Here is a 19,383-nt window from a genome sequence, read left to right on the forward strand (position 1 = left end):
TTGTCTCATGAGGAGAGGGAGGACGGGCTGGGTTTGTTTCCCCTGGAGTTTAGAATAATGAGGGACTGTGAGACTATAAACTTCAAACTTTAATAACGGTTCAGGGGTTGAAAGAATAAACAATGACTCTCTCTGGAATAAAATGGTCCTGAGATGAAAGAGACAAGGAGGAACTGTTATCAAGGAGTTAAAAGCAACATGATAATTATCCATCCCCAGGAAGAAAGAGTCAAAGCAACATCAACATGTTGTTCCTGGAGACAGGAGATAGTTAACACCAAATGTATCAAGGAACAAGGAAGCTACTCCTGATAAGAAGGCAAGTTACAGACTTGATCACTCATGGATTTTGTGGATGAAAGGATCTAACGGATACTCAATAATGTCACATCAGAAACTCCACAAGGACTAAAATCCTCGAAGAATTCATCTTCAGAATTTTTCAGTCGCAGAACTTCTGAGAACAATTCAGCAAAAGGTTTGGACCTTGGATATCCAGAGACAGATGCTATTGGTTAGAATCGTAGACTAAATTCCACCAAAAATCAGGGACCAGCTAAGTTGAATCGTGAGGCTTAACTTGTTTTTTAAGGAGTCTTATTTTGTTGCTATATGCAATAAACTTTGAGAAGGTGGTTCAATATTAAATTGTCTCAAAGATTTCTTAATATGTATCCAAATTAAATGAAGCTTGTGGTAATTTACACACAACAGGGACCACTTGATTGAAATGTATAATATCGTAAATGTTTTTTAGAGTCATAGAGATGTACAACATGGCCAAAGACCCTTCAGTCCAACACTTCCATACCAGCCAGATATCCTAAATTAATCTGGTCCCATCTGCCAGCATTTGATCCATATCCTGCTAAATTCTTCCTGTTCATATACCCATCTAGATGCCTTTCAAATATTGTAATTGTACCAGCCTCCATCACTTCCTCTGGCAGCTCATCACATACACACAATCCCCTTTGTGGGAAAAGGTTACCCCTTTTAAATCTTTCCCCTCTCACTTTAAAATTATGCCCTTTAGTTTTGAACTCCACTATGCTGGAGCTCTATCCATGCCCTTCATGATTTTAACTTCTCTCAGGTCAGCCCTCAGCTTTGAACAGTCCAGGGAAAACAGCCCCGGCCTCCTCAGTCTCTTCCGAAACCTCAAACCCTCCATCCCTGACAACAACCTTGTAAATCTTTTCTGAACACTTTCAAGTTTCCCGACATCCTTCCTCTAGCAGGGAGACCAGAACTGAATGCAGCATGATAAAATTGGCCAAATCAGTGCACTATATAGCCACAGTATGACATCCCAACTCCTATCCCTAATGCACTGCCCAATAATGGAAAGCATACCAAATACCTTCATCACTAACCAGCTCTACTTGCAACTCCATCATTCGGGGACTGTGAGTCTGCACTCTAAAGTCTCTTTGCTTGGCAACACTCCCCAGAACCTAACCATTAAGTATGTAGGTCCTACCCTGATTTGCCTTTCCAAAATGTAACACCTCACATTTGTCTCGATTAAACTCCATCTGCCGTTCCTCGGCCCATCATTCCACTGATCAAGTTCCCATTATACTCTGAGATAACCTTCTTCACTGTCCACTCCACCACCAATGTTTGGTGTCCAGTTTTCTCAGACAGTTGTGTGATGTTGGAATTTTTTGCCTCAGGAAGCCGTGGAGGTAGGGTCATGGAATATTTTTAAAGGTAGTGATGGACAGATTCTTGTGAATCCAGGGAATCAAGGTGAAAACGTGGAATATGAAGCACAAACAAATCAGCCAAGATCTTCCTGAATGTTGGAGCAGGCTTTAGGGGCTGAATGGTCTACCTCTGCCCTAATTTCTTCTGGTCATGTGTTTCATTCTGGGTAGGAGCACACAGACTGTCTAAAACATTCATGAGAGATGTGATTGGAGCAGGAAGGATATTGGACGATAGGAGAGAGTTGAGGTGAGGCAGGAGCAAATATTAGAGGGTGCAGGGAGTGAGAAGACTGTGAGAACAGATTAGGTAGTTTTCATATGCTTGCAAGGCACATGGGTCTCACAGGCAAGCCCAGCGTTTGTTGCCCATCCCTGAACACCCTTGAAGTGAGATGCTTGCTTGGCCATTTCAGAGGGCAGCAGGTCAGAGTCAGACACATTGCATTCAATCGCTCCTAAAAGGACAACTGAGGTTTGAAATGGGGATCTGAAGTCACCTGTCGGGAGTTTGGGTGAAGATGGTAGATTTGCTTCCCTGAAGGACATTAGTGAAACAGTTTCTATCTTTAAACAACAATTGATGTTAATTCAGATGGTCACCATCACAGAGATGAGTTTACAATTCCAGATTAAATAATTAAATGTAAATTTTACAAGTTGCCATGGTGAAAATTGAACCTCTCTCCCCAGAGCATGAACCCGACCCTCAGGTTCCCCACAGCAGCCCAGCTACTGGGAGTCATTTGAGATGTGTGAAACCCAACTGGACTGTTTTCCTTGTCCCATACCGAAGCAGCAGACAGACTAGCCGTGAACAGCTCAAGGCAGCAAGGACCGGGCCGAGCCAGTTACTCAGCCAGATGATTCAGGGAATCGGAAATGGTCATTGTCCAAGAATCCATCTAGGGTTAGTGACTGAGGAGAAGATTTCCATCTCCATCGCTCAGATAATAATTTAAAGGTGGATTTCCATCTCCATCGCTCAGATAATAATTTAAAGGTGGATTTCTATCTCCATCGCTCAGATAATAATTTAAAGGTGGATTTCCATCTCCATCGCTCAGATAATAATTTAAAGAGCCTGGTCAGCTCCCTTCATGGAAACCCATTGGTTGTGGGATCGCTTAGCTCCACCTACCATTTGCTGCTTGTCCTGTTTGGTACACAAGTACACCTGTATGGTCACTTCTCCAGACTAACACCTCAGTTTTAGGTGTGGCTGTTGCTGCTTGTGACATGCCCTCCTGCACTCTCCAGTTAAACTGGAGTAATCCCCTGGTTTACAGACACAGACCATCACACACAGAGACACACACCCACACGCACACAGACACACCCACACACACACAGACACACAAACACATCAACAGACACATGCATACGCACACCCCCACACAGACACACACACAAACACACATACACAAGCACACAGACACACACACACACACAGACACACACAGACACACACACACAAACTAAGCTCTGGTCTTTGGGGAGGGGGGGGAACCACATAAAACAGTTTCAATGGTTCTCTGTTCACAAGACCTGCTGAGATGATTCTTGTGCTGATCAGAATGCTGATCCTTGCTCTTCCTTCTCCAGGTCGGTGATATCTGTAATAATGTTTTTTGAAAGTCTGCAATAAACAGAAATCAGAGCAGCTCAGAATTATAATTTCAGTTTGAGGGGAATTACCTGAAAGGGGAACATTTACCTCAACAATTGTACAGTTATTTTATTCATTGATAGAATGAGTGTATCACTGGCCAGGCCATCATTTATTGCCCATCCATAGTTGCCCAGAGAGCAACCAAACCATACCGCGGTGGGTCTGGAGTTACATGTCGGCAGAAGTGGGTACTGCAGATACTGGAGATTAGAGTCAAGATTAGAGTGGTGCTGGAAAATCACAGCAGGTCAGGCAGCATCTGAAAAGCAGGAAAAAGCCTTTCACCAGGAATTCATCAGGAGTCACATAGAGGCCGGTCCCTGTAAGGATGACATTTACTGTCCATAAGGACATTACTGACCCAGATGGGTATTTCCTCACAAGTGGGAATGAGTTTGTAGTCACTATAAGACTCTTAATTCCAGATTGTTTTGTATATAAATTCCACCATCCCCTGTGGTGTGATTCAAATCCAGTTCCCCAGAACATTTCCTGGTTCTCTGGATTAACCATCCAACCAATTTACCATGATGTCCTCACATCCTCTTTTCCCTCATTGTTTTCCTGACCAGGATAAACATACTGGGAGAGACAAACTGTTGACCGATGGTCAAGTACCATCTATTATGAGAGGGGAGAATCTGTTTGCCTTCTGATTAGTGCAGAAAACCAACACCCCAATGAAGATGGGCAGGTTGCCAGACCAATGCTAGAGCACTGGGATGAGGAGTTGGGGCTTGGAAGTCATGGGATCAAACCCCAATGATCTGACTGAACAGCATTAGAGATGCCAGGAACAAGGAGCTATATCACACAGCCCCAACTGATTCTATCCAGTACATGGAGAGTGGGATTCTGGAGCCTGGGAGCAGATAGAGTGTCAGGGAGAAAGGGAGGGAAAATTAGAACTGGTGTTGAAAGGAAAGACTGATTCACTCACGTCTGAATAAGCAACTCAGAGAGTTTTGCTGCTTGAACTGAAGGAAAATTGTCTGTTATTGAGGAGGATTACTTTTAACATTCAGATTCATCACAAAATGGAACAAGATATAAAATATGCTGAAGAACAATTATCGTCACTTACCGTTATCTGCTCCTGTGCCTTCCCTTTCCAGCCTGTTCAGTGTGAGGAGAAATGCAGGAAAGGGAAACATTTACCCAACATCCTTCCCTTCAGTGTGAGGGTAATTACTGTGAGGGAAACATTTCCCCCAACATCCTTCCCTTCAGTGTGAGGGTAATTACTCTGAGGGAAACATTTACCCCAACATCCTTCCCTTCAGTGTGAGGGTAATTACTGTGAGGGAAACATTTACCCCAAAATACTTCCCTTTAGTGTGAGGGTAATTACTGTGAGGGAAACATTTACCCCAACATCCTTCCCTTCAGTGTGTGGGTAATTACTGTGAGGGAAACATTTACCCCAACATTCTTCCCTTCAGTGTGAGGGTAGTTACTCTGAGGGGAGCATTTACCCCAAAATACTTCCCTTCAGTGTGAGGGTAATTACTGTGAGGGAGAGCATTAACCCCAACATCCTTCCCTTCAGTGTGTGGGTAATTACTCTGAGGGGAGCATTTACCCCATCATCAACCCCTTTCACTGTGAGGGTAATTATAGAAAAGAAGAACATTAAATGCAATGATCTGGGACAAAATTAATTGGTACTTAGTGTCACAGAGTCATACAGCACAGAAACAGGCCTTTTGCCTAACATGGAGAAAGTGAGGTCTGCAGATGCTAGAGATCAGAGCTAAAAACTGTGTTGCTGCACTTTTCCAGCAACAAATTTTTCAGCTTGAGCCTAACATGTCCATTCCAGTAAGTTTTCCTAAACTGAACCAGCCCCATTTTCCTGTGTTTGACCCATATCTCTCTCACCCTTTCCGAACTATGTACTGGTCCAAAATGACTTTTAATTTGGTGGATGTGAGGTGGGTCTTTCATCAGAGTGAACCCACTGGTGCGTCAAAAGTGATTGAATCCATTCCAACACTCCGAGCAAGTGAATGGTCTCTCCCCATTGAGAACATGTTGGTGTGCAGTGAGGTGAGATGATTGCCTGAACCCAGTCCCACAGTGAGACCACCAGAGCGGTCTCTCCCCAGTGCGAACGTGGTGATGGATCATCTGATGTTGAATACGTTTATTGCTTTTCCCACAGTCTGAACTTTTAAAAGCTTCTTAACGTAGTGAACATGCTGGTGTCTCAGCAGCTGGGATGATTGAGTGTGTCCCTTGCCACACTCTGTGTGGGTGGACAGCCTCTCCCCCGTGTGAACTCACTGATGTACAGTCAGCTGGGATGATCACCTGAACCCAGTTCCACAGTGAGAACACTTGAATGGTCTCCTGAATCATCCCCATCAGTGAACACACATTAATGGGACATCAGTTCTCCAGGACGTTTCCAGCATTGCCTACATCCTGAATATTGAGAAGGTCTCTCCCCCGTGTGAACTCCCTGGGGCCTCCAGACAGACATATACAAAATGGTTATTTAATAAAGTCTTCAGTGCTTGATGTGATGTAGATTTAATGAGCGATTTGTGTGAATGAGAGGGTTTTTATATGGTGAAGCCAACAACAGATACTTTGAGTTTTATTTGATTTCATCTCAGCGTGGCTCTTGAAGGCCAGCTGTGATGGAGTTGAGTAAGTTGTTCAGGAAGAAGACCATAAGACACAGGAACTGAAGTGGGCCATTCATCCCATCAGGGTCTCGCAGGTACAGTGCTGCTGTGACGGAGGGGTTGGGAGGATATGAAATGGGAAAGATTCACAAACAGGAAACTCCAAACAGACATGTGACTGTCACTCCTTTTACCAGGATACGAATATCGTTGTCCTTTCCCTGTGGAAGCAAATGCTTTCCTTTCTGTCTGAGAGAAAAGATGTCAGATGTTGGTGTGGCTGTGTGTGTTCCAAAGTATTCACTAACCAGATTAGACCATCCTGGAGCATGTGCTCACTCTGTGTACCCCACCTGCAGAAGGTGCTGGGCTGGGTTTCACCAGCAATTTCTGTTTTTGTTTCTGATTTCCAGGATCCACCGTTCTTTGTAATTTTTCGATTCACTGCGGTGAGTGTTTGTATTTCAGACTGGAGGGACGTGTGCTGAAACAAGGTTCTTTTTGAGCTATGTGTATGACCTGGACTCAAGTGGACAGGACAGAATTTCAGTACTTGCAGGGAATATGAAGATCCAAAGTGTAGTGTAATGGACCAGATCAAACCACCTCAAAACATATCAAGGAGATAGCTTCGATCCTAATTTCTTTCTTGTTTAAATGCAAGTTCAAGGCATTGCACTCGAGATGTGATTCCATTGGTCAAACTATTCACCTTTAACCAAAGCTCAATTTATTCAGACATCACAACTTAAACACAAATGAGAAAAAGAATTGGCATTACTTTACCTTCAATAAAATACTTAACAAAATAATAGATTATTTAACAACCGCCCATTAACCGCCCCAGTCCAGCAGCATCACATAAGCACACACTTGGCAAAGGCAATGTCAACAAAGCAGACTTCCTGTACTTGCAGAGATGAGATTGGAGCAGGTGGGATATTGGTTGCTCGGGGAGGGTCAAAGGGAAATAAGGGTAGAGAGAGTGAAGTGAGTCAGGGCCAGGTGTTAGAGGGTGCAGGGACTGAGCAGAGAGTGAGAACAGATTAGGTTGATTTTTAAAATTCATTCAAGCCACGTGGGTCTCGCTGGCAAGGCCAGTATTTGTTCCCCATCCCTAAGTGTCCTTGAACTGAGAGGCTTGCTTGGCCATTTCAGAGACAAGGACAGAGTCAGATACATTGCATTCAATCTGTCCGAAAAGGTCACACTGAAGTTTGAAGTGGGATCTGAAGTCACCTGGAGGGCAGATGGGGGAAAGATGGTGGATTTGCTTCCCTGAAGGACATTAGTGAAACAGGGGTTTTTTTGAGCAACAAGTGGTGATAATTCAGATGGCCACCATCAGGAAGAACAAGGCTTCAATTCCAGATTTATTAATTAAATTCCACAAGTTGCTTTGGTGACAATTGAACCCCATTTCCCCAGAGCGTAAATCTGATCTTCAGGGCCCCCTCAACAGCCCAGCTATGGGAGTCATTTGGGAATGTGTGACTGGACTCTTTTCCTGGATCCATACAGACCGGCCATAAACAGTTCGAAACAGCAAGGAACGGGCCTGGCGATTCAGAAAATCAGAAATGGTTATTGTTCAAGAATTCATTTAGAGACAGTGACCGAGGAAAGGAGTTTTAATCTTCATTGCTCAGATAATAATCTAAAGAAACCAATCAGATCCCTTTCTGGAATGTTATGAAACAGGGATAGCAAGCCAAACCAAATCCACCTCACTATCACTGGATACACAACACAATGATAAGAAAACATTCAACGATCCTCAAAATTACTGAATGATTCTGAATGAGGCATGGCAAAGAACACATCTTGGACACCAAGTCTACAGTTTTAACGAAAATTAACAATTCATTCTGAAGAACAAAACTGAGCACAGATAAACTATAAGGCAATGGAAGGTTTTGAGTCAATTTGTCGTTCGGGTTGAGGTTCTGGATGTAGATTTGTTCTCAGGGAAAACCAATATCCAAAACTATAAGGCAATCTAATTAATATCGATCACCTAAGCCCAAACTTCATTGATTGTAAAAGTGAAAGTAATAAGGTGGTTGTTATGGCAGACTTTAACTTTCCAGATGTTGACTGGGAAAGCTATAGCTTGAGTTCGTTAGATGGGTCGGTGTTTGTCCAATGTGTGCAGGAGGGTTTCCTCACACAATATATAGACAGGCCAACAAGAGGTGAGACCATTCTGGATTTGGTTCTGGGTAATGAACCAGGCCAGATGTTAGAATTGGAGGTAGGTGAGCACTTTGGGGACAGTGACCACAATTCGGTGACTTTTACTCTAGTGATGGAGAGGGATAAGTGTGCACTGCAGGGCAAGAGTTATAGCTGGGGGCAGGGAAATTATGATGCGGTGAGGCATGACTTAGGATGCGTGGCTTGGAAAAGTAGGCTTCAAGGCAAGGACTCAATTGATATGTGGAGATTGTTCAAGGAGCAACTATTGAGTGTCCTTGATAAGTATGCACCTGTCAGGCAGGGAGGAAAGGTTCGTGTGAGGGAGCCGTGGTTTAATAAGGAATTGGAATCACTTGTTAAAGGGAAGAGGGCGGCCTATGCAAAGGTGAGGCGTGAAGGTTCAATTGGGCGATTGAGAGTTATAAGGTAGCCAGGAACGATCTAAACAGAGAGCTAAGAGCAGCAAGGAGGGGACATGAAAAGTCCTTGGTTGGTAGGATTAGGGAAAACCCAAAGGCTTTCTATAGGTATGTCAGGAATCAAAGAATGACTAGGGTAGGAATAGGTCCAGTCAAGGATAGCAGTGGGAAGTTGTGTGTGGAGGCTGGAGAGATTGGGGAGACACTGAATGAATACTTTTCGTCAGTATTCACTTAGGAACAGGACATTGTTGCCGATGTGAATATTGAGTCACAATTAATTAGAATGGATTGCTTTGAGGTATGTAGGGAAGAGGTGTTGGAAATTCTGGAAAGGTTGAAAACAGATAAGTCCCCTGGGCCTGATGGCATTTATCCTAGGATTCTCTGGGAAGCAAGGGATGAGATTGCAGAGTCATTGCCCTTAATTTTTATGTCGTCCTTGTCTACAGGAATAGTGCCAGAAGACTGGAGGATAGCAAATGTAGTTCCCTTGTTCAAGAAGGGGAGTAGGGATAGCCCTAGTAACTATAGGCCGGTGAGTCTCACTTCTGTTGTGGGCAAAGTCTTAGAGAGAATTGTAAGGGATAGGATTTATGAACATCTGGATAGGAATAATGTGATCAAGGATAGTCAGCATGGTTTTGTGAAGGGCAGGTCGTGCCTCACAAACCTTGTTGAATTCTTTGAGAAGGTGACTAAGGAGGTGGACAAGTGTAAAGCAGTAGATGTGGTGTATATGGATTTTAGTAAGGCGTTTGAGAAGGTTCCCCATGGTAGGCTACTGCAAAAAATACGGAGGTATGGCATTGAGGGTGAGTTGGAGGTTTGGATTAGGAATTGGCTGGCTGGAAGAAGACAGAGGGTCGTAGTTGATGGTAAAGGTTCATCTTGGAGTGCAGTTACTTGCGGTGTTCCGCAAGGATCTGTTTTGGGACCATTGCTGTTTGTCATTTTTATAAATGACCTGGAGGAGGGGCGAGAAGGTTGGGTGAGCAAGTTTGCGGATGATACAAAAGTCGGTGGAGTTGTTGACAGTGAGGAAGGATGTGGTAGGTTACAGTGGGATATAGATAAGCTGCAGAGCTGGGCAGAAAGGTGGCAAATGGAGTTCAATGTAGGTAAGTGTGAGATGATTCACTTTGGTAAGAGTAACAAGAAGATGGGGTACTGGGCTAATGGTTGGATACTTGGTAGTTTGGATGAGCAGAAAGATCTTGGTGTCCATGTATTTAGATCTCTGAAAGTTGCCACCCAGGTAAATAGTGCTGTGAAGAAGGCATATGGTGTACTGGCTTTTATTGGTAGAGGAATTGAGGTCCGGAGTCCTGACATTATGTTGCAGTTGTATAAGACTCTGGTGCGGCTGCATCTGGAGTATTGTGTGCAGTTTTGGTCACCATACTATAGGAAGGATGTGGAGGCACTGGAACGGGTACAGAGGAGGTTTACCAGGATGTTGCCTGGTATGGTAGGAAGATCGTATGAGGAAAGGCTGAGGCACTTGGGGCTGTTTTCATTGGAGAAAAGAAGGTTTAGGGGTGACTTGATAGAGGCGTACAAGATGATTAGGGGTTTAGATAGGGTTGAGCATGAGAACCTTTTTCCCCGTATGGAGTCAGCTATTACGAGGGGGCATGGCTTTAAATTAAGGGGTGGTAGGTATAGGACAGATGTTAGGGGTAGGTTCTTTACTCAGCGAGTCGTGAGTTCATGGAATGCCCTGCCAGTAGCAGTAGTGGACTCTCCCTCTTTATGGGTATTTAAGCAGGCATTGGATAGGCATATGGAGGATAGTGGGCTAGTGTAGGTTAGGTGGGCTTGTATCGGCGCAATATCGAGGGCCAAAGGGCCTGTACTGCGCTGTATTTTTCTATGTTTTATGTTCTATGTTCATCCGATCAGACATCCCTCACAAATATGTGTGCACACATACACACACATGTGGAGTTAAGATAAATGAGAAAAATAAAAGAATTGTGATTTTCCAGTTTGATGACCATTTTACTGATAAACGTCAGGCCTTCATGAAATCCTTGGATGATGAGTTCTCTTACAGGTACATTGGATGTACGTCTTGCTTGAATTCCAAAGTCACTGGTCAATACAGACCGCTTCTGCGGATAGAACTATAGAGTCATGGAGTCCTAAAGCATGGAGACATGCCCTTTGCCCCAAAATGGTCCATGCCCACCAAAATGTCTTTCCACACTAACCCCATTTCCCTGCACTTGGCCCATATCCTTCGAATCCTTTCCTGGGCACATATTTATCCAAATGCCTTTTAAATGTTGATAATGTATCCACCTCAACTACTTCCGCTGGCAGCTCATTCCATGTTTGCAGATGACACTAAGATTGGTGGAGTAGCAGATAGTGAAGGGGACTGTCAGAGAATTCAGCAGAATGTAGATAAATTGGAGAGTTGAGCAGGGAAATGGCAGGTGGAGTTTAATCCGGGCAAATGCAAGGTGATGCATTTTGGAAGATCCAGTTCAAGAGCAAACATTATGGTAAATGGACAAGCCCTGCTGAAAATTAATGCACAAAGAGATCTGGGTGTTCAGATCCATTGATCCCTGAAGGTTACAACGCAGTTCGATAGAGTGCTCGAGAAGGTATACAGCATGGTTTCCTTTACCAGGCAGGGTATTGAGTACAGGAGTTGGTAGATCGTGTTATGGTTGTATAAGATTTTGGTTCGGCCACGTTTGGAATCTTATGTACCCATCTGGTCGCCACATAACCAAAAGGATGTGGATGCTGTGGAGAGGGTGAAAACGAGGTTCACCAGGATGTTGAACATACACACACCCCGGTATGATGGGGTGCTAGCTATGAAAAGAAGTTGAGCAGATTAGGATTATTTTCATTAGGAAGACAGAGGTTGAGGGGCAACTGATTGAGGTCAACAAAATCATGAGAGGTATAGACAGGGTGGATAGCAAGAAGCTTTTTCCCAAAGTGGGGTCTCAGTTGTGAGGGGTCATGAGTTCAAAGTGACAGGGGAAAAGTTTTATTGTTGGGAATTGATGAGACTCACGGTTGGTGTGTTCCTCCCAGGTGCCAGGGTCCGTGATGTCTTGGATTATATCTTTGGGGTCCTGAAGGGAGAGGGTGACCAGCTGCAAGTTGTGGTCCATGTAGGTACCAACATCATAGTTAGAAAGAGGGATAGGGATGTAAGGCAGGATTTCAGGGAGATCGGGTGGAACCTGAGAGCTAGAACAAACAGAGTTGTTATCTCTGGTTTGTTACCCGTGCCACGTGATAGAGAGGCAAGGAATACGGAGAGATATCAGCCAAACAGAGATGGTGTAGGAGGGAGGGTTTCAGGTACTTGGATAATTGGGGCTCATTCTGGGAAAGGTGTGACTTGCACAAACAGGACGGTCTTCACTTGAACCAGAGGGGTACTAATATCCTGGGTGGAAAATTAGCTGGTGCTAATCGGGTGGGTTTGTACAGAGGGATGGGAACCTGAGGTGTAGTTCCAGTAGACAGGAGGATGAGAGTAGGGAGGACAGGGACAGGATTTCATGGTCACAGGAGTGTGCTGGCAGACAGCAAGCTGGTTTGAAGTGTGTCTACTTCAGTGCCAGGAGTATCCGGAATACGGGAGGTGAGCTTGCAGCATGGATGGGTACCTGGGATTTCGATGTTGTGGCCATTTTGGATACATGGACAGACCAGGGTGAGGAAGGGATGTTGCAGGTTTTCAGGATTGAGATCATTCATGAAGAACAGGCAAGGCAGTAAAAGAGGGGGAGGTGTAGCCTTGTTCATCAAGGAAAGTATAATGGTGGCTGAAAGAACTTTTGACACCAAACTACTCCTGAGGTAGTATGGGCTGAGGTTAGAAACAGGAGAGGAGAGGTCACACTGCGGGGAGTTTTTTTTTTATAGGCCTCTGCAGAGTTCCAGGAAGGTGGAGGAGAGGATTGGCAAAACGATTCTGGGTAGGAGTGAAAGGAACAGGATGATCATTATGGGGGACTTTACTTTCCCCAACATTGACTGGAAATGCGATAACTCTAGTACGTCGGTTGGATCAGTTTTTGTCCAATGTGTACAGGAGAGTTTCCTGACACAGTATGTCGAGGGGCTGACAAGAGGGGAGGCCACACTGGATCTGGTGCTTGGTAATGAACCAGGCCAGGTGTTTGATTTAGTTGTAAGTGAGCACTTTGGAGAGAGTGACCATAATTCAGTTATGTTTATTTTAATGATGGAAAGGGATAGGTATATGCCACAAGTCAAGATTTATCGATGGGGCAAGGGCAATAAGAACACGATTAGTCAAGAATTAGGATGCAGAGAATGGGTTATCAAAATGCAGGGGATGGGGACAATGGAAATGTGGAGCTGGTTTAAGGAACAGATATTGGGTGGACTTGATCGGTATGTCCCTGTCAGGCAGGGAGGAAGTTGTAAGGTAAGGGAACCGTGGTTTACTACAGAAATTGCATCTCTTGTTAAGTTTAAAAAGGAGGCTTATATGTTGATGAGACAAGATGGTTCAGATGAAGCGATGGAGAGATACAGATTAGCTAGGAAGGATTTAATGAGAGTTAAGAAGAGCAAAGAGATGACATGAACAGTTTTTAGCAGGTAGAATAAAGGAGAACCCTAAAGCTTTCTATAGGTTTGTGAGGAATAAAAGGATGATTAATGTAGGAACAGGGCCAGTCAAAGACAGAAGTGTGAAGTTGAGTGTGGACCTTGTGGAGATCAGTGATGTGCTAAATGAACATTTCTCATCAGTTTTCATTCAGGAAAAGGAGAACATCGTAGAGGAGATGAATGAGATACAAGATCAATTCTAGAAAGAGTGAAAGTAGACAAGTCCCCCTGGGCTGGATGGGATTTATCCGAGGATTCTCTGGGAAGTTATGGAGGAGATAGCAGAAGCTTTGCTTTTGATATTCGAGTCATCATTGTCTACAGGTTTGGTATCAGAGGACTGCAAATGTTGTGCCCTTGTTCAAGGAGGGCAGGAGGGATGACCAGGTAATTATAGACCAGTGAGTCTTACTTCTGTTGTAGGAAAGGTTTTGGAAAAGATGATAAGAGATAAGATTTATAATCATCTAGCTAGCAACAATTTAATTTCAGATAGTAAACATGGTTTCGTCAAGGGCAGGTCGTGTCTCACATTGAGTGTTTTGAGAAGGTGACCAAGCATGTAGGTGAGGGTAGGGCAGTTGACGTGATATACATGGACTTCAGTAAAGCCATTGATAAGGTTCCACATGGTAGGCTGTTGGAGAAAATGCAGAGGCTTGGGATTGAGGGTGATTTAGCAGTTTGGATTAGAAACTGGCTTTCTGAAAGGAGGCAATGAGTGATGGTTGATGGAAAATATTTAGCCTGGAGTCCAGTTACTAGTGGTGTGTCACGACGATCTGTTTTGGGACCACGGCTTTTTGTCATTTTTATAATTTGGAGATGCCGGTGTTGGACTGGGGTGTACAAAGTTAAAAATCACACAACACCAGTTTATATTTCAACAGGTTTAATTGGAAGTCATTTTTATCAATGACTTGGACCTAGGCATAGGTGGATGGGTTAGTAAGTTTACAGATGACACTGAAGTTGGTGGAGTGGTGAACAGTGTGGAAGAATGCTACAGGTTGCAGGGGGACTTGGATAAACTGCAGAACTGGGCTGAGAGGTGACAAATGGGGTTCAATGCAGCAAAATGTGAGGTGATTCACATTGGGAAGAATAACAGGAAGGCAGAGTACTGGGTCAATGGAAAGATTCTTGGTAGTGTGGCTGTGCAGAGGGATCTTGGAGTCCATGTACATAGATCCCTGAAAGTTGCCACCCAGGTTGATCGTTCTGTTAAGAAGGCATACGGTGCGTGAGGTTTCATTGGGAGAGGGACTGATTTCTGGAACAGCAATGTCATGCTGCATCTATACAAAATGCTAGTCCGGCTGCACTTGGAATATTGTGTCCAGTTCTGGTCGCCCTATTACAGGAAGGATGTGGAAGCATTGGAAAAGCTGCAGAGGAGATTTACCAGGATGTTGCCTGGTCTGGAGGGAAAGTCTAATGAGGAAAAGCTGAGAGACTTCGGTCTGTTCTCATTGGAAAGGAGAAGGCTAAGAGGGGATTTGGTCGAGACATACAAGATGATCAGAGGATTAGATAGGGAAGAAAGTGAGAGTCTTTTTCCTCGGACGATGACATCAGCTTGTACGAGGGGGCAAAACTACAAATTGTGGGGTGATAGATTTAAGACAGAATTTGGAGGCAGGTTCTTTACTCAGAGTGGTAAGGGTGTGGAATGCCCTACCTGCTAATGTAGTCAATTCAGCCACATTCGGGAGATTTAAACAATTGTTGGATAAGCACATGGATAATGATGTGATAGTTTAGGCGGATGGGCTTGGAATATTTTACAGGTCAGCACAACATTGAGGGCCGAAGGGCCTGTTCTGTGCTGTAATTTTCTTTGTTCTTTGTTCCACATCTGGGAAACACCCAACAAATATGTGGTTGGAGATGTGGCTCCAGGATTCACACAAGGACCAACGGAACCCATAAAAAGGGACACAAATTTCCTCAGTAGATGATAACACTCATGAGTGAGTAATCACCGATGACAATGACAATGACCTTGAATTAACCTGCGTTAGTTTTCCAGACCATATTCCAACAGCTAATATTTCCCTTTTCTTCTCTCATCTTTCGTCAAACAACCTACTTTTCAAACTTTAATTCTCAACTTTAAAATCACAGTTCCAAACCAAAAGTGAGGAAACCAAAAGAAAAGTCGTGATGCTCTCAATGGGAAACATGCTGCTCTTCACTGGGTCACATTGAATGGGAAGAAAGTTAGTCCAAAGTGGTCAGGCTGTACAGTGAGGGTGGTACTCTATCACTGCATGTCAGTCCACTGTGTTGATGCTTCACACACTCGATGTTACAGTGTCTGAAATGGATGGTGATTGGTCAGTTCGAGTACAGCCAGTACTTGGGGCCAATGGCTGCTGGGCCTGATTAGGCTCAGGAATGCTGGATGACCCTGGATCATTCCTGAAAAACATACAAGGAACATTAATATTCAGAGGAAGCTAATGGCATAATCCCAGGTCACAGTAACAAGAATCCTATCTTTTTGCTTATCCCCTCACAGGTCATGGGTCGGTCTGGCTGCTCCTAGTTGTCCATGAGAATGTGGTGGGGAACTGTTGCTGGATCAAAATCCTGGAAATCCCTCCCAAAGGGCTCGGTGGCTCTTGCCTCCAGAACAACGACTGGAGCAGTTCATGAAGGCAGCTCACCCCCACCTTCTCAAGGGCAACTGAAGACAGGTAGTCAATGCTGGTCCAATCAGAGATGCTCACGACAGGTAAATGAATAAACAAAATGTTCAGATTTAGACACAGATCACCCATGTCACCCTTGAAGAATTCACCACCAGGAACAGTTCTGCCTTGGTACCAGAATGTACCAAAGCACCCACGGGTCAGCTTTGAGCAACTGGTTACATGGCAGGGAGGGAGGGTGTTGGAGATGAGGGGAAAATTCCTGCAAGGGCTTCCCATCTCCTGTAACTTTGGAGGATGCTACAGAACATGGAAATCTTGGAAAGTGGGGGATGATCAGGAAATCACATTCCCACTCAGTGGAAATTCAGCTGCTCGGAGAGCAAGGGAGAAAAAGTAGGATTCACAAAAAAGGTCCCTTTTATCCTCAGCACTCACTGCAAGTGATAACATTCCAATCTTTCCCTCCATAAAACAGCCATTACAACTCAAAGTGACCACTGTGAGAAAAATGGGGAACATTTTCGTTTTACACAACGATGAATTGTAGATTGATTTGCAGACGAGAGATCACAGATGAACCTGGAGCTGGAGATTTACAAACAGCCAGAAATTGACCAATTCTGTTCAGAAATTATTTATCTGTCATTTATCTCTCACTTTCCCAGTGAGTGTTTGAGCAACTTGTAAGAAGGAAAAACCACATTGGGAGCTCATCGGCAGGAGGCTGCATTCTGTCGATGAAAAGGAGATATTCAATACAACCCTAAACGAGAGCAGTTCTACTCAGCGAAAGTGATGGCTTCCTGATGAAGGGCTTTTACCCGAAACATCGATTCTCCTGCTCCTCGGATGCTGCCTGACCTGCTATGCTTTTCCAACACCACACTCTCGACTCAGGGCATTTCCACCACTACTCTCGTGTCAGTCACTGACTATCTTACCTTTTCAAAGGTGTCGTTCTCTTGATTTGCTGTGAACACCCTAAAGAGAAAAAAAGATTCATAAATATTTTGTAATATTATGAACAAATTTGTCACATTGTCTCCACAATTGGAAATGTTTCCCCCCATACACCTTCATCCCTTTATCCTCAAGAACTCTAACTCCTTCTTAAAAACATTCCTTGCTTTGGCCTCAACTGCTTTCTGTGGAAGGGAACTCCACAGGATCACAGTAACTCCAAAGGGATTGCTCCCCATGTCAATCCTGAATGGCCTACCCTATATCCTTTGACAGTGACCATTGGTTCTTGTCTCCCCGGTCATCGGAAACATCTTTCCTACATTTATCTTGTCGAGTTTTATTGAAATTTCACACATTTCCCTGAGATCCCCCTCATTCTTCCAAACTCCAGTGAATATCATCCTAACCAATCCAATCTCTCTTCATACATCAGCCCTGAAATCCCAGGAGTCTGTCTGAGAAACCTTCATTGCACTCTGTCCAATGCCAGAACATCCTTCCTCAGATAAGGGGACCAGAACCTCACCCAATACTCCAGGTATGGTTTCTCCAAGACCTTGTACAATTACAGCAAGTCATTCCTGCTCCTGTATCAAAACTTCTCTCTATGAAGCCAAAATACAACTGACAGAGATACGGAGGGAGAGGCCATGAAGATAAGGATCAGAATTTAAACTTCTCAAGGTCTTCAGCACTGACATAACTGAGCTCAGGATTCTGAGGCCTTCAATATTCCTAAGACATCCTGCCTGTTCAATTTGTTCAGTCAGAGCAAAGACAAGTCATGAGGGCAGTCCCAAAACAGACCAGTGCCTGAACATTGCACTCACTGCACAGGCCAGAAGAGGAGTCCATGTTACCATTCCTCCCCAAATATAGCTCTGTTACTCAGACTATCTGAGCCACCATGTCTATGCCTTTATCCAGCAAACTCTCGAAAGCCACTTGAACAATAAAGCACACAAGAATATTGTGGTGAACTGCAACTTCCTTTCTGTTCTGTTTGAGAGTCTGTACAAAGTGGGAATGAATGCAAAAGATGTGATTTGTTGTGATTCCATCAAATGGGAGTGAATGAAAAGACATTTTCGCGCATTGAGATTCAACAGTGATGGGAGGATAATGGGAATTGATCCATCAGAGTTCAATAGAATGGGTTTGAATGGATCTCCTTGTGAAACATCCTCAATGTTAAATCACTCACAAGAAAGCTCCATCCCAGGCAACTTCCTGGTGAATCTCCTGTGCACCCCTCCCTCTTGTTATGTCAGAACCATACTGTTTTATCAAACCTCATTCTTCATGAACCCACCTCCTTTGTTCCTGAAGTTGATGAAGATTATGAAGCAGATGGGCAGGATGAGAAGCATTGGAATGACCGGCAGATATACAGTGGTGGGCTCAGTCCTCTTCACTGGAAAACAGCAAGAACAGCATTATTCAGGAATACCTCCATGTTGCTGCAGTGAAACTTGTAGCAGGGTTACAGAGGAAGAGATTAAATGTACAAACAGGATGTTCTGCAATGGAGCAAACCAGTTCAACGCTCTAACCTGCTGTTTCCCACAGACCAGGAATTTGCTCCCCTCCAAATACTTACCCAATTATCACCTGAAAGATCACTCTATGAAATTTATTTCCATTGGCCTTTCAGGCAGTGCATTGCAGATCAGAACAACTCCTGAAGGAGGCAACTGCTTAATTCTGTGACACAGAATATAAGGTTAGATGGATACTTTAAAACATTCGACAGGGTATTTCCTGGACCCAGCCTTGACTCACCAACACAAGGGCACCCATTACTGAGCACTGATCTACCATCCCACCCTGTCCTGTGTCCTACATGTCGACCAGACCAAGTAAGGAAGGCAGATTTCATACTGTAAAGGACCTGACTGAGTCAGATGAGCTTTCCCAACTATCAACAGTGGTCACATGTGACCATAAGGTTAGCTTTTCATTTAAATTCCAAATGTTTATAATTTCATTTATCTTTCACCTTCTGCTGTGGTAGGATTTGAACCCATGGCCCCAGACATGAGGGTCTGGGTTCGTTACCCAGTGACAGTAGCAGTATACTACCAACTCCTTTTATAACCCATGTGTGAATGCAGGGCTAGGATAGGTCCCACGTGGCTGTGATGCCTCACACAGTCAGATGGACACTTAAGGAATGTATTTGCACTGATGGAACTATTCCCGATGAAGGTGTGAACACTTTCAATGGAACCAAGAGGGACACATTAGTCTGCAGCACCGTCCTGCTCGAGGAGATGATCTCATTGTCAGCTTAACTTTGGATCGTTTGGGGATTGAACTGAATGTTCTGAGTGTGTCAATGCCTTTCAATACTGACTTCAGAATGTTCCTAAAAGGATCAACACATCAAATTACATTAAATGTTTAAAAAGTCAAATTTCAAACACAAAAGCAAAATACTGCAGGTGTTGGAAATTTGAAATAAAATCAAAATACTGTAAATACTCAGCAGGCCAGACCCCA

This window comes from Chiloscyllium punctatum, chromosome 2, assembly GCF_047496795.1.
Source record: "Chiloscyllium punctatum isolate Juve2018m chromosome 2, sChiPun1.3, whole genome shotgun sequence".
Classification (NCBI taxonomy): Eukaryota; Metazoa; Chordata; class Chondrichthyes; order Orectolobiformes; family Hemiscylliidae; genus Chiloscyllium; species Chiloscyllium punctatum.